Here is a 15072-nt window from a genome sequence, read left to right on the forward strand (position 1 = left end):
ACTGAAGCCTGCATATTTAAGAATTGCTGGGGTATCACTGACATCTTTCTACTTCTGACCCATTCCTCTCTGGTCAGTGCAAATACATCCTTGTGAGCCATTGGGGACAGCACCAGCCTCCTGCACCTGTCAGCATCCTCGAGGGCCTGGTCCTCAGGCTGCACTGCCCTGTCTGAGCTGGTCAAACAGGGACACATGCTGGGGGAAACCAGCCTTTCCTCTGAGTTCTCCTAGCCACCAGCAGTGGGGCAGGACTGCACCAGGCAGGATGGCCCAGAAACAAGGCGCATCAGCAGATAGCTGTAGACCCACAAATGAATGCAGACACTGTGTTGTTGCACAGAGGATCTTAGGAGGCTGACGGAGACATGATTCTGTACACAAGTGGTAAATAAAATAACTGGCCCATTACAGAACGGAGGCCTAAGCACTAACTCTGGTTATTTCCACTACAGGTGTCACTTCTATTTATTTGTTCTACTTATTTCAGGGTATTAAATGTTATCAATGTCCATGCTCCACATTTTACTTTTTTTAATTATAAATAAGAGTGTTATTTTCATTGAAAATTTAGGAACAGAGTGAACACAGATTTAACTTTCAGTTTCCTGACGGGGAAAAAAATAAAAGTAATCGTTTTCAGTTATGTATATTTCACACTAAAAAAAAATTGTTGATCAGGAAAACAAAATCTATTTTAGGTCTCACATAGAGGCAAATAATAGTTTTCAGAGAGGTCCTTAGAGACTGCTTTATAAAAAATATTTTTAACAACTTCCCTTTGGTAGAAACAGTCACGTGATTTTTAGAGCATTTTTGTTCAAGAACTGTGCACATCACTAGTTCACAGATGCCGGCGAGCGCCATCAAACCCAGAAGCATAAGCTGATGCTACTGAACTCTTAGTACATATCGAGAAATGAAGAGTCAAAGTCCTTAAACAATATTTGGAAAAACCAAGGTTTGAAATGTATTTGTCAATAAAGAATACATACCATTGATTTCTGACAAGGTTCTAAATATAGATGTTTCTCACTGGGGTCCCATCCACATGACTCAGGGTCACACCAAGCCAACATTAGGACTGACTCCCCGACAGCTGTCTAGAGAGGACTGTGCAAGGATACCCAAAACAAACCAATGCAGGAAACCCATGGAGAGCAAATGTTTCCCTAAAAATAAAGGGGTCTATTTTCATGCAGATAAAAGTAAGTAATCAGGGAACCACGGTCCAAAGCATGAACACAGCTCTATCATTTGCATCTTGTACACATATTTGAGGACAATTATATTGTAGCCCAAACTTGAGCCATATGTAATGAACATCTAACTTGAAGAAGTTCCATTCTTGCTTAATATTTTGGAATTAAGAAAATACATACCTCCAGAAAAATTAAAGAGATTCACTGCTGCAGAGATATGCTAAATAAGATGGTTGGACACTGGAAGATATTATAGGTCCTAATGACTGTGATCTTTGGAATAACTAAAGTAGCCATGGTCAGTTTTCCAATAAAGCTTCTTGCCATTTGGTTAAACCATACGAAGTTACTGTGTTTTTTTTGTTTTTTGTTTTTTGTTTTTTGTTTTTTTTTAATCTTCTGAATCAACCCCTGCCCCTAAGTGGCAACTTTAAGCGTTTTGAATGCAAAATTCATGACAACACTTATTTCCTATGCTTGTGGGAGAGCACCTGTATTTATTCTTTATATTGGGTGTTAAAATCCAGACACTAAATATGCCCACATGCACACATAATACTGACCTGTTATTATGGAAGTAGAATGCACTACAGCTCCTGTCACCTGGCATCCTTCCTTTGTATTTAAGAGTTTCCATGTCTGTGACCTGGGCATCTTGACGGCTAGCTCATTCCAGATGTGGAGCTTGTGACCTGAGCTAAACAGATAAGCACTGGCTACAGTTACTGGCTGTTTCAGAGGGGATTTGGGGGAGGGAGGGTTCGACATAGATGGGCTGGATGGAGAAGTCTTGGGGACTTTGTTGGGAAGGCTAAGGAGAGAAATCTGGAACCACACAGGCCATGGAGAGTGCAAAAGTCACACTGACATCAGGTCTCAAAATGCAGGGAAATCACGAAGCCCTTGGATCAATCGTTCCCTGAGGAATTCTGGACAGAGTTGTAAGTCAGTAAACTTACTTTATTGCATATACTAATTGGAGTTATATTCATGATTACTTTCATTATAAAGGGTCTAGCACATACATGAAAGTAGATCAGAGTGCGTGTATAGAAAAATCATCAAAAGTATTTATCATGCTGGTTATTGGTAAATTTATTATACTCTGTCACTTTAAAAACACATTTAAAATCATATATAAATATGTGTGTACATATATTTTATTATTTTATTTTCTTCTTGAGTAGATACTCAGTGATTTAAAAAATTTGTGTACAACTAGAGGTGATGAGGGCTAGGTCTGCATTTCTGATCTGCTCTGTGAATGTTAATCTTACTGATGTGATGGGTATGAAGAGATCAGAAAGGAGTAAGTTGGGGGAGTATCATTGACCTTCCACATTTCAAAGATTCATAACTCCTCAGTTACCTAGTGAGAGAAATCCTCCTTATTCTTAATGGCCCAAAATAATGATCCAGACACTCATTATATTACAAGACAGAACTGCCTCCACTGTGGTCTCTCTAATTTTGATATATGAACTTCCACATTCAGACAAACAGAGAAACAGCTGAGGATATGTCACAGGCTTTCAGAGGCTCTGGGGTCAGGTATAAAAGCTTCTGAAGTGAGAAAAAGATGTCATCATTAAAGAAGCAGCACCTAATGGCGTGATTCAATTTGCTTTAAGTAGAAAAACAAACCAAGTGGTGGAAGCTACTGCAGGGGCCCTGGAGGCAGCTCCATGATCCTGTTTATCATTTCAAGTGTTGGAGCAGGAGAGAGTCCTGTGAGAGAGTTCTGTGCAAACAGGCACCGGGGAAGGGAGCAGGGAAGAGGGATGGGCAGAGATCAAGAGAGACAATGGGGAGTATTTTACTGTTGATGAAGCAATTTTATTTTTATTTTTATTTTTATTTTATTTTTATTTTTATTTTTATTTTTATTATTATTATTTTTTTTTTTTGATGAAGCAATTTTAAAAATACCACCTCACTGGGGTCTTGCAAGAAACCTACACAGGGTGAAGGGTAGTTATAAGTACTACACTCATTTCAGAGATGATGAAAGGGACGTTGATGTCCCGTGGGGTTGAGCACCATCAGTACAAGCAAATCGCTGGTGTGCAGTAGGCAAGCGAGCCCAGGTCGGCTCTGGCTGCAGAGTCTCAGTTCCGTATCCCTTCCATATCACATTAAGTCACTCATAAACCACAAATACACCTTAAATCTAAAAAAAAAAAGATGCTAATATACAGCTATGTCCACTGTAGCAAAATTGTGGAAAGAGCCGAGATGCCCTTCAACAGATGAATGAATAAAGAAGATATGGTCCATAGACACAAGGGAGTGTAACTCAGCCATCAGAAGGCATGAATACCCAACTTTTGTGTCAACGTGAATGGGACTGGAGGAGATTATGCTGAGTGAAATAAGTCAAGCAGAGAAAGTCAATTATATGGTTTCACTCACTTGTGGAACTTAAGGAGTAGTGCGGAGGACATTAGGAAAAGGAAAGGAAAAGTGAATTGGGGAAAATCAGAGGGGGAGATGAAGCATGAGAGACTGGACTCTGAGAAACAAATGGAGGGTTTTAGAGGGGAGGAGGGTGGGGAAGCCTGGTGGTGGGTATTAAGGATGGCATGGATTGCATGGGGCACTGGGTGTTACACGCAGGCAATGAATCTTGGAACACTGCATCGAAAACTAATGATGCACTCTATGGTGACTAACAAACAAACAAACAAAACAAAAAGATGCTCACATCATCTCAAACGGAAAAGCTTTGCCTATTTTGCCGTGTCTGAGTCGAATAGTTTCCAGTTATGTCATGTGATTTTGACAGAGCTTTGTTTAACCTTTTAAAAGACATTTTTTTCCCTTTGCTCTCTCTATAAGTTTATCAGGTTATATTTATTCATCTTGAACATAAATACAGGCTGTAGTTTGTCTAAAATCATCTTCTGAAAAAGCTCACAAAGTACTTAAAAATGCCAACGGCTATCCATTTGCATCTCTGCACACTCTCATACCCTTTCACTCCCTACATGGGTGGGAGGAACGCCAAACAGGTGTTTTTCCCGTTTCGGTTGCACAGGACATGGAGTGACCATCCAACCACTTTCTGGGCCACTGAATTTAAGTGGAGAGAACTGGTGGTGCCTCTGGCAAGTCCAGCTCCCCCCAAGTGAAGCGGATTCCCACCCCAGAAACAGCCTGGCCCTCTTCTTGCTCCAAGGCTTAGGCACAGGGCTGTAAAGGCAGCACACACCTTATGGCCACACCAGAAACGAGAAAGGAGACCGGAGCCTCCGTCCCCGATCTCTGACAAGCACGCACTGCTGAAAACGCGCTTCGGGCCTACCCAACAATGGATTTGTCCTGGGATATGGAGGGGGATGCTGTAGGTTTAGCTATGACTTGTATTCATTCAATCCCAAATGCCCAGATTAGGCTCTATTGGTTTCTAAAACACTCAAAACCTCCTGAAGAATGTTGAGTCCACTTTACGCCACAACTTAGCACAGACAATCCACAAGGCATCATCAGGCAACACAGACAAGCATGACCCTCGCATGATGGCAAATGGGAAATTGCATCTCCGCCTGCCGATATCCTTCAGGGGTTTGGCATGTCTCTTGGACCTCAAGTGTCTTGTTGATCCAGACTTACTTTTCAGTCTTAAGACCTATGTTCTGCCACCTATCTGTGCGCAAGGGCCATGCTGCCCCATGGCCACTGCCTCCCCATCCTCCATGCCCTTCCCCCCACACTTATGCCCTCTCCTGGTCCAAGCTTCTGGGGGAACTAACTGCCTGCTGAAGGCCAAGCACAATCTTTTCAAGTTTATCTGCACAACTTTCTCTGACGTGAAGCCTTCCCTGACACCTGTAACCAAACCCTTTTTGTCCTTTTAGTCTCCTTGGAAACATTTTTCATGCACATGTGGCAAGAATAGCATGCATTTTATTCCGTGTGCTAGCTGCAATCCCTGCCGTTTGCAAATTATCACCAACACTCACAGTGAACCATAAAGTCCACTTAGAGTGGCGGAATCACCAGGCACATTTTCCCCAGAGCTGCCCAGAGCCTAGCGGTCCTATCAATGCCCTGGCCTGAGTAGAAGGGAGGATAGAGTTGATTTCTCTGTACAGAGGGATGCTCTTCATCATGTCCTTCTTTACCCCACATACCCATCAAGGATGAAGGTCACCAAAGAGGAGGGGCTGCATCCTGGAAGCTTAACTTCTAGAGAGTTTGCTCTATAGGAATAAAGGACTTTTCTCAAGAATTCCAAGAGCTTCTCTGCATGGAATCAGCAGGATTTGGCCCCACTACTGCACAAAGACCAAATTCGTCCCATGGGCTGTTTCAGTAAAGTTTTATCAAAACACCACCACTCAGTTGTTTCTGTAAGATCTAAGGCCCCTTTTGTCCTACAAAAGCAGAATTAGGTAGTTACCCCAGAGACCAACACAGCCCATAAAGCCTCAAGTATTTATTACATGGCCCTTCATAGAAGAAAAAAAAAAGGTACAAAACCCTGCTCGTAGGTTAAAAGTAACAACTTAGGGGTGTCTGGGTGGCCCTGTTGTTTAAGCGCTGGACTGTTGATTCCAACTCAGGTCATGATCTCAGGGTCATTAGATCGAGCCCACCCTCAGGCTCACCACTTGGGGGAGAGGGGGTCAGCCTGAAGATTCTCTTCCTCTGCCCCTTGTTCCCACACATGCCCATGCTCTCTCTCTCTCTCTCTCTAAAATGGATAAATCAATCTTTAAAAAAATTAAAACAACTTAATAGTCAAATAATTTAGAAAAACACAATTCAACAATTTTTTTTATTTTAATGGCAAAACTTCTGCGAACGTTGTTTCCTGTTATACATTATATGCATTCCTATTATGTAGTGTCAATTTTCAGATCCTTTCCCTGAATTCCCCAAACGTTTTTGACACAGGAATCTTTTTCGTTGGATTGTGTCTAAGACCCAGTTATTTGAAGATCGCTGACTTGGCAAATGCTGCTTTAGAAAACTGCAAAGAAATATTTTTTAACAGAATTGCAGTTTTTCCTTTAAAGTGCTGCCCTCATCTGATAATATCTGACTCTCTATGAATTCAGTTACTATTCCAGTGATTTTCTCTGATACAATTAAGCCACTTAGCTAACTGCCCTGGTCCATGATAAAAGGACCACTTAAGCTTCTTCGAAGTAGAAGTTACAGCATACCTTGTGTTATAAACAAGTTAGGTGGTAATTATTTGAGTGATGTGGATAATTAATGTCAAAACTGCTGCAAACGTACTTGAGGAGGGAATCTCTGCTCTAGGATTTAAAATAATTTAATCTAATTTCAATGGAGCCAGGAGTACTAGGCTTTAGGTACGTTAATGGAATTGATTACACAATTATAAACCCCATTCGATGTAGACACTACCTGCTATATTTTCTTATAGCTCTTAAATTACTGCGCCCCTCAACCTCACATGCTTCCCTTAGAAAACACAATAGGCCTCACTTACACTCTTTAAACAAACTGTTCCTTCAATTTGAGTAAACATGCTGATCACAGAAAAAAAAGCTAAATTACCAAAAAATGTATTAGTTTCCCAGAGGCTTAGACGTGTACACACATTATTTGGGGATTCCTTTCATTCAGTCTAAGAGTGGATATAGAAATAATTACAGCTCAGCTGATACATGCTTGTGCTAAGGAGACTCCCTAGGATTAGGTCACTGAGGCAAATTCAACATGTGAAGGTCCACAGTCAGTCGTGTAAATCACACAACCCACGCACCTACTCGCACCACAGCTGCCAAGCCTTCCAGCTACTGCAGGAGACTGCGTAGTGTGGGCTGAGATCCAGTGTGGGCTGAGATCCAGTATGGATCTCAGACCCTCTGCTTAGCATCACCTAACCTAAGCTTTCAAGGGAGCCCAATTCTCTGGTTTGTAAAGCCCTTCCACAGAAGCATAAGCATTCCCGAGGAGCTCTGTGCCACAGTGTGTCCACAGGGTGCTCACTTCCCCTTGAGTTCACACAGTCCCTTCACCGATGGCGTCTTAAACACTCTCTCTGGTCAGGGTTTTGTGTCCTTGACTATTAGTACAACTGACAACACCATTAATAACACCTGTAAAACTGAATGTTGCTGTAAATGATTTACCTGTTGGATATATTTATTTAATGTGCTACTTGACTAAAAAAGAAATTGAAATCGTTCCAAAAGATATGCAAAACACCTTAAGAAATTAAGCAATGCATCCAGCAGAGGCTTGGCGTCACCTGAGAAAGCTTACGTAGTGGAAATTTAGGTTGAGAACATTCTTGCCTAGTCACTGAAGTCTTTTCTAACTCAATTGTGTCCTTGTTCATCTGTCCTATAACAGCACCACCAAACTGCACCAATGGCTCAAGGAGAAAAGCAGATTTCCTTTCTGTAAATCTGGACCCAAAAGCTACCTGAACATTTTTAAGAAATCACTAAAATATGTTCTATATTTTTATGATTGTTCATTTTACCTCTAGTGAGAGTTGTAATGGCCTCATCTTTATTGGTCTGCCTTTGAGCACATGTGGAGCACACAAGGGTTCGTGAAGGTGTCTATGAATAACACCCTTAGGGCAGAGAACAGAGAACTGCTGCCTACGGGTGTTTGTGTGGGAGACGTTGATCCTGTGCTAGGGATATCGATCTATCTACCATACATACGTGCATATGCTCAACTCCAAACACATCAGTTCGTGTTATCAGTAATTCCTCAATAACAAGCTATTTACACCATATGTCTTTGAATGCTCTGAGATAGACAATTCGATGAGAACTTACCTTGAACTATAAATAGCAAGAAACTTTAGGAACTGAAATTTATCTCTTTTTAATTATTGTTTCCAAGCATCCTTGCACTCATTAAAAAAATGGAATCATGGGACGCCTGGGTGGCTCAGTTGGTTAAGCAGCTGCCTTCGGCTCAGGTCATGATCCCGGCGTCCTGGGATCGAGTCCCACATCGGGCTCCTTGCTCCACGGGGAGCCTGCTTCTCCCTCTGACTCTGCCTGCCACTCTGTCTGCCTCTGCTCACTCTCGCTCTCTCTCTCTGACTAAATAAATTAAAAAAAAAAAAAATCTTAAAAAAAAAATGGAATCATAATTTTAAAAAAATGTCCCGTTGCATGAAAAATTATCTGAAATTTATTGTTCCACAGGAATTTAAATAGGCTTTATGAAAAATAAAGCTACTGTTAGAAACATAAAGATTCATGTGCACTGAGATATACTTAACACAGACATCTTACATATACAGAATAGTATCTTTAGCACTTTTGCAACTTGAGTAGATTTTTAAAAATTTGTAGTCCTTATGGCTGACAAGGGAAAATTATTTCAACTCTTCATTTGCTAAATATTATAAATCTATCCACAAAACTGTTTTGTGTCACCTTTATGGTTATGTTACAAAATATAACATTGTAAAAATGTTATTTTTAATATTTTAAAACACTGAGGTAACAAATATTTATAGAGTGTCTAGTATGCCATAGAATTGTGATAGATACTGTAAATATACTGGTGGTTGAAAGAAATGAGTCCTTTATCTCTCTGGAGCCTACATTCTTCTAGGAGCAAAAGGATTTTAAAAATTGGCAGATATATATATATATATATATATATAGATAGATAGGTATCTATCTATCTATCTATCTATCTATATCTATATCTATTTTTAAAATATAGATATAGATATAGATAGGTATCTATAGATAGATAGATATATATCTATATAGATACATATAGATAGATACCTATCTATACATATATATACACACACACACAAATTATATATTTTTTCATAAAACATAGATACATACTATTTTTTCATAATATATATTATATTTTCATAAAAATACTATATTTTTCATAAAATGCAAATTATAATTATGTATTTCATATTTAAAAGTATTTGTTTTCCTGAAATATAATGTTCCATTTTAAACTGAGCCCTTTAAATAAAAATTTCATTCACTACTATCTCAATTTAAAAGACATTATCTGGTGCCTATTTCCATAAATTTCTGCTTCTAATTCTATTTCCATGGATTTAAAATATTATTAGACCACTAAAATGCATTTCTCCTTACTTTCACTGAAGCGACCGTTCGCCAAATTTTATCTTAATTCCTGTTTTGTTACTCTAAAATTCCAAAAGCCATTTCTTCTGCAATCAAAGCACAAGCCTCACTTCAGAAACACATAAAAGAAAATTGATTTCCATCCTGAAAATGTCAAACTTCTGCCTATAATACTCAGCTATGGTTTTCTGAAACAGCAAAGTTCAAAAAGAGCCATCGACCTGGTGGCCCTTTGACACATAGTGATGGATGCCACGTGTCTCCTGCTTTACTGCTAGGACGTCCTCCCCGAGAACGAGGTGATCGATGAGGAATAATACATTTAAACTGGGGAGAAGGTTTGCTTGTTTTAATGCATTAAAAGAGAAAATACTGGCATTTCACTTCTCTGGGGAGAGATTTTATATACACAGTGATTAACTCTTTTTTCTCTCTCTCTCGGGTCAGACGAGGCTCTGTATGTAGCTCATGAACTTAAGGGTGAGAGACAGATGTAACACATCACTCTTCTTCAAAGCAAAAGATATTATATAGAGGATACAATTTTAAGAAAAGTGTAACCACTACTCACCCTGGCGTCTTATCCTTCTGTCAACCCCGGGTTTGGCAACTTCAACTGTTCCGAGTAAGGGATGATATTTCCATTTTCCTGTAGGATAAAGTTACTGATCAATGTCACATTAAAAACAAAGACTGTGTTCAAGCCCAGAACACAAACAGCAACTCATTTTCTTGCAGACTATACTCATGTTCGCAACGAATTGATGCATATTCTGATGAGTAAGTCTTTTTTGCAAGAAGCTGCTTCCTGCTTAAAATCTAACTATATGAATGTGTTCATCATATATGTTCCACGTTATATTCTTTACTCAAGAAACAGAAAATCACCTGCAAATTTTTGTGCCATTTTACCAGAGTCCTAATAAGAAAGCACGGTATAAATTCTCCTTCAGTGACACTTCAAAAGTAGTGTTTTGTAATATGGCAAACAAACTGAAGGCAAATAAGGACAACTATACGGATCGAAGGCTACTTCGGAGCCTACACCAAATTTAACTTCCAAAATGATATACCACATCATTATTACCTTGGGTTCACAAATTGTGCATCTCTGCTTTTTGAAAGAAGAAATGGATAATTTTAGGATACTGTAGTGCAAAATCTTAAGACATTTTATTCCTATTGAGTTTTAATTTTCCTCACAGTTGAAGAGAATGTCTTAATTATCTATCACTCTTATAGTTCCACGGTTCAAACTGTATTGAGTGTGTATGTATCAGGATACAGGTACAGAAATAGATGAAAATAGGTGTAGTTTGTTTCAAACACTGAAACGGGTTTTCTTGAAGCTCCCCAGAATATAAGGCTAACAGACACACTTAATTTATAGAAAAAAAAAAAATACTTGTCTCTCACAATCAAACTCTGTGAACTACTGAATACGTGGAAATAAAAACACAAAATCTAGACAGTGCTTCTAAATTATTTATATTTAATAGTAGCAAGTAAATAGTGTTACAAGAAATGGGAGAACTATGAAACTGTAGGACATACCATTGAAATACCATTTGATAATAGTGTGTTTTATGAATATATAAAAAAATTTAGACAAGTTAAAAATTAAAAGAAATACACAAAAGCCAATTTTACACCTCTTTAAGGATTAAAACATATCTGACTTTAAGGACAAATAAATCGGAGAGTTTTTAAAATTAAAAACATAAGCAGCATATTCATCTATTTTTTTCACAATAAAATGTAAGCTTAGCATCCGTATTTAAAATATATCATTGAATATGGATGGGGTTTAACAGGAGCTTCACTGCCCTCCACCTGCCCACTCTGCCTTCTTGGTGGCATCCGGAACATTTTTGTACAATTCTAAGTCTCTACAGAACACATTTGGAAAACTCTTGACATAGATGGATCCCTAACATACTTTAAGAAGAGCTATAAAAACGAATATTGCATGGACTGAATAAGACTGAGTTATTCAGTTGATTTGATCAACATTGGCCATAATGAGAGGACAATTATTACAGTGAACTTCTGACTTGGGCTCTGAGTATAGCTTCCTTGGAATACTTCCTTTGAACCACAAATACCTAGATTTTCTGTAGGAATGTCCTATGTTTCTGAATAGCTGCTGAACCCTCAGTTAGTCCCATTTTAAACAAACCATTTTATTTTTCCTCTTTTTTTTTCTTTAAATATTTTATTTATTTGAGAAAGAGAAAGAGTGCATGGCTTGGGGCAGGAGGCTGTCAGAGGGAGAAGGAGAAGCAGACTCCCCACTGAGTAGGGAACCTGACTCATGTCTCGATCCCAGGACCCCAAGATCATGACCCAAGCTGAAGGTAAATGCTTAACTGACTGAGCCACTCAGGTGCCCCAAACAAACGATTATACTGTGCTTTGAGTTTATTTGGTAACACTTTGAGTTGCTCACCATGATTCCTGAGTAACGATTATACACATTACAAAATATAGCAGAGATTCTAGATGATGTGTAGCATTTAATGTCTCCAGAGTGAGGAAACAGAAGATGAATGAAACAGAAGTTTGTATAATTTCATTATATGTAAAATCTAATTATGTAAAAAATAAATTCATGTGTATGTGCATATATTTAATCATTATATTTCTCAAGACCAAACAATTAAATTTTTACTTTCTTAACACTTATATCACCAGTCATACATTTGGGGAGTTATAAATCAGAGCTTAACAGTATGGTCCTAGCACAAAAACAAACACATAGATCAATACACATTATAGAGCCCAGAAATAAACCCGTATCTATATGGTCAATTAACCTAAGACAAAGGAGGCAAAAATATACAATGGGAAAAGATAGTCTTTTCAACAAATAGCATCGGGAAAACTGGACATAAACATGCATAAGAATGAAACTGAGCCACTTTCTTATATCACACACAAAAATAAACTCAAAATGGATTAAAGGCCCAAATGTGAGACCTGAAACCATAAAAGTCCTAGAAGAAAACACAGGCAGTCATTTCTTCGACATCAGCCAATCAAAGATGCATATTTCTAGATAGGTTGCCTCAGGCAAGGAAGACAGGAGCAAAAATAAACTACTGGAACTACATAAAAATAAAATGTTTCTGCACAATGAAGGAAACAATCATCAAAATGAAAAGACAACCTACTGAATGGGAAGATATTTGTAAATGACATATCTGATAAAGGGTAGTATCCAAATATATAAGGAACTTCTACAATTTAACACCAAAAATAATGATTAAAAAATAGGCAGAGAAGCTAAATAGACTCTTTTTCCCCAAAGTAGACATCCAGATGGCAAACAGAAAGATGAAAGATGCTCAATCACGGGGTGCCTGGGTGGCTCAGTGGGTTAAAGCCTCTGCCTTCAGCTTAGGTCATGATCTCAGGGTCCTGGGATTAAGCCCCACATTGGGCTCTCTGCTCAGCCGGGAGCCTGCTTCTCTCTCTCTCTCTGCCTGCTTCTCTGCCTGCTTGTGATCTCTGTCAAATAAATAAATAAAATCTTAAAAAAAAAGATGCTCAACATCACTTATTATCAGGGAAACGCAAATTAAAACAACAATGAAATATCACCTCACAGCTGTCAGAATGGCTAGAGTCAACAACACAAGAAACAGCAGGTATTGGTGAGGATACAGAGACACTGGAACCCTCTTGCGGTGCTGTTGGGAATGCAAAGTACTGCAGCCACTCTAGAAAACAAGATGAAGGTTCTACAAAACAGAACTACCCAAGGACCCAGTAGCTCCACTAGCAGGTATCTACACAAAGAGTAAAAACACTATATAAACTCCTATATTTATTCAGCATTACTTACTATAGCCAAGATATGGAAACAACCCAAGTGTCCATCAACAGAGGAATGGATAAAGAAGACATGGATGTACATACAATAGAATACTATTCAGCTATAAAAAATGAGATCTTGCTATTTGTGACAACATGGATGGGCCTAGAGGATACTACGGTAAGTAAAGTGAGTCAGTCAGAGAAAGACAGATACGTATGACTTCACTTAAGTGTGGAAACTAAAACATAAAAAAATAAACAAAAAGCAAAAATAGACCATAAACATAGAGAACCAATGGTTGTCCAAGGAGAGGTGGGTGAGGTTGGGCAAAATCTGTGAGGAGGTACAGTCTTCCAGTTATGAAAGGAATAGTTCACAGAAAAAAGGTACAGCACAGGGAATTTCGTCAATAACACTGTAATAGCATCTGTGAGGACAGAGGTCATACACTTGTGGTGAAGGCATAGAGAAGTTGAAACACAATGTTGTACACCCGAAACTAATGTCACATTGTGGGTCAACTATACTTCAGTTAAAAAATAATAATAATAATAATGAATCAGAAGTTATCTCTAGACTGTATGGTTTCAGTAAATAGTTCGTACATCTGCAAAAATTGGGAGGTAAGATAAAGGTAGCATCTTAGGTTAGTTCCAAATCCTGAAGTATTTCATTTTCTGTGAATATTAAAACTTAAAAGTAAAACTATTTTCCTAGGTTGATACTTCAACAGGCCCTCCTCTAGAGTTCTGTAGAGTACCAAGAATAAACTCGGGAGTTTCTCCCTGTTTTGGACTGCCCAATAATATCAAGTGGAATGGATACTATAAGCAGAGATTCTATTTATCTACAGAATACAACCCCACACAGCATTTTGGAGACAAGTTACCTGAAGAACTCAAACAAGTGTGTGTTTTATAAAGTCTTATTTATGATTATGGCATAGTGGGATAGCATTTATTCAATAAAATGTGTTGCCCAGCTCTTTAGCACTGTCACCAAATACAAGTGTCTACAAGTGTAGACAGATCTATGGTGTGATCTAACTAAATGACTGCTTTGCTACGATAATGACTGAATAATGCAGCATTTGGGTATTTACTAAAGTCCAAAGGCTGTGTGTTAAAAAAAACAAAAACAAAAAACAAAAAACAAATTTTAGTTCTGAAAATGTCATATACAAAAGGGCAATGCTTTGAATTTTGAAACGAATGTAACCATAAGAGAAGTGTAAGTGGATAAAAACATGAAATTATGTGGTGTTTTGCTGTATGAGAACGAATCTCTGTGTGTGTATGACTGACTGCCAATTGCCAGGTAATTCTTTATTAAATGAAACAAAACAAAACCCTCAGGTATGAAGTGAAAATAGTAGGAAAGATTCATATAATTAACTGAATTCTACAAGTACATAAGGGTAAGAAAAAATAATATGAATTCAATAATACTTAGATTTACTTTGCTCCATACATACTGTTATCGACCATCAGTATTCATGAAACTATACAGAAGTCAAATCACACAGTTCTTTGATTAGGCACTAAGGGAACTCTATGCCCTGAGACCACAATGTTAAAATTCACTGTTGCTCCATCTACCACTTGCCATCCCACATTCCTCCGCTCAAGCTGGCATCTCAAATTCCTACCAGCTCCTCTGTTGTCCCTACTCTCCTTTCTTTTTTTTATCACCGCCCCAACTAAGTCATTTAGCTTTGTAGGTCTGCAAATGTTAAGCCCTGATGGGCTAAGGCAGAGGGATAGGTAGAGAGACAAGAGTTTAAGTTAAAAGCAGGGTGTCAGCCCCTGTTCCTATTTGCCTGTGACAAAGTTATTTGCCTATCTACCGGCTAATACACAAGTTTATGAAGTTGGTATGTTGGAGCCGATGAATTCTAAAATGTTTTGCAGATCCCTGATTCAAGACCATGCTTTTTTTCCCCCAAGCCTGTGCAATTTTAAATCAGAAGTAGACA

General features: G+C 38.5%; 1 protein-coding gene across 1 annotated transcript in view; it reads right to left on the minus strand.

Moving 5' to 3' along the window:
* PCDH15 (protocadherin related 15) overlaps positions 1-15072 on the minus strand; it is a 1700294-nt gene that overhangs the window by 1226351 nt on the left and 458871 nt on the right. Inside the window, exon 2 of the mRNA XM_082719991.1 lies at positions 9849-9926. The gene's annotated coding sequence lies outside the window, so the exon portion shown is untranslated. The remainder of the gene's footprint in view (positions 1-9848; positions 9927-15072) is intronic.

Source organism: Mustela nivalis, assembly GCF_964662115.1.
Source record: "Mustela nivalis genome assembly, chromosome: 2".
Classification (NCBI taxonomy): domain Eukaryota; kingdom Metazoa; phylum Chordata; class Mammalia; order Carnivora; family Mustelidae; genus Mustela; species Mustela nivalis.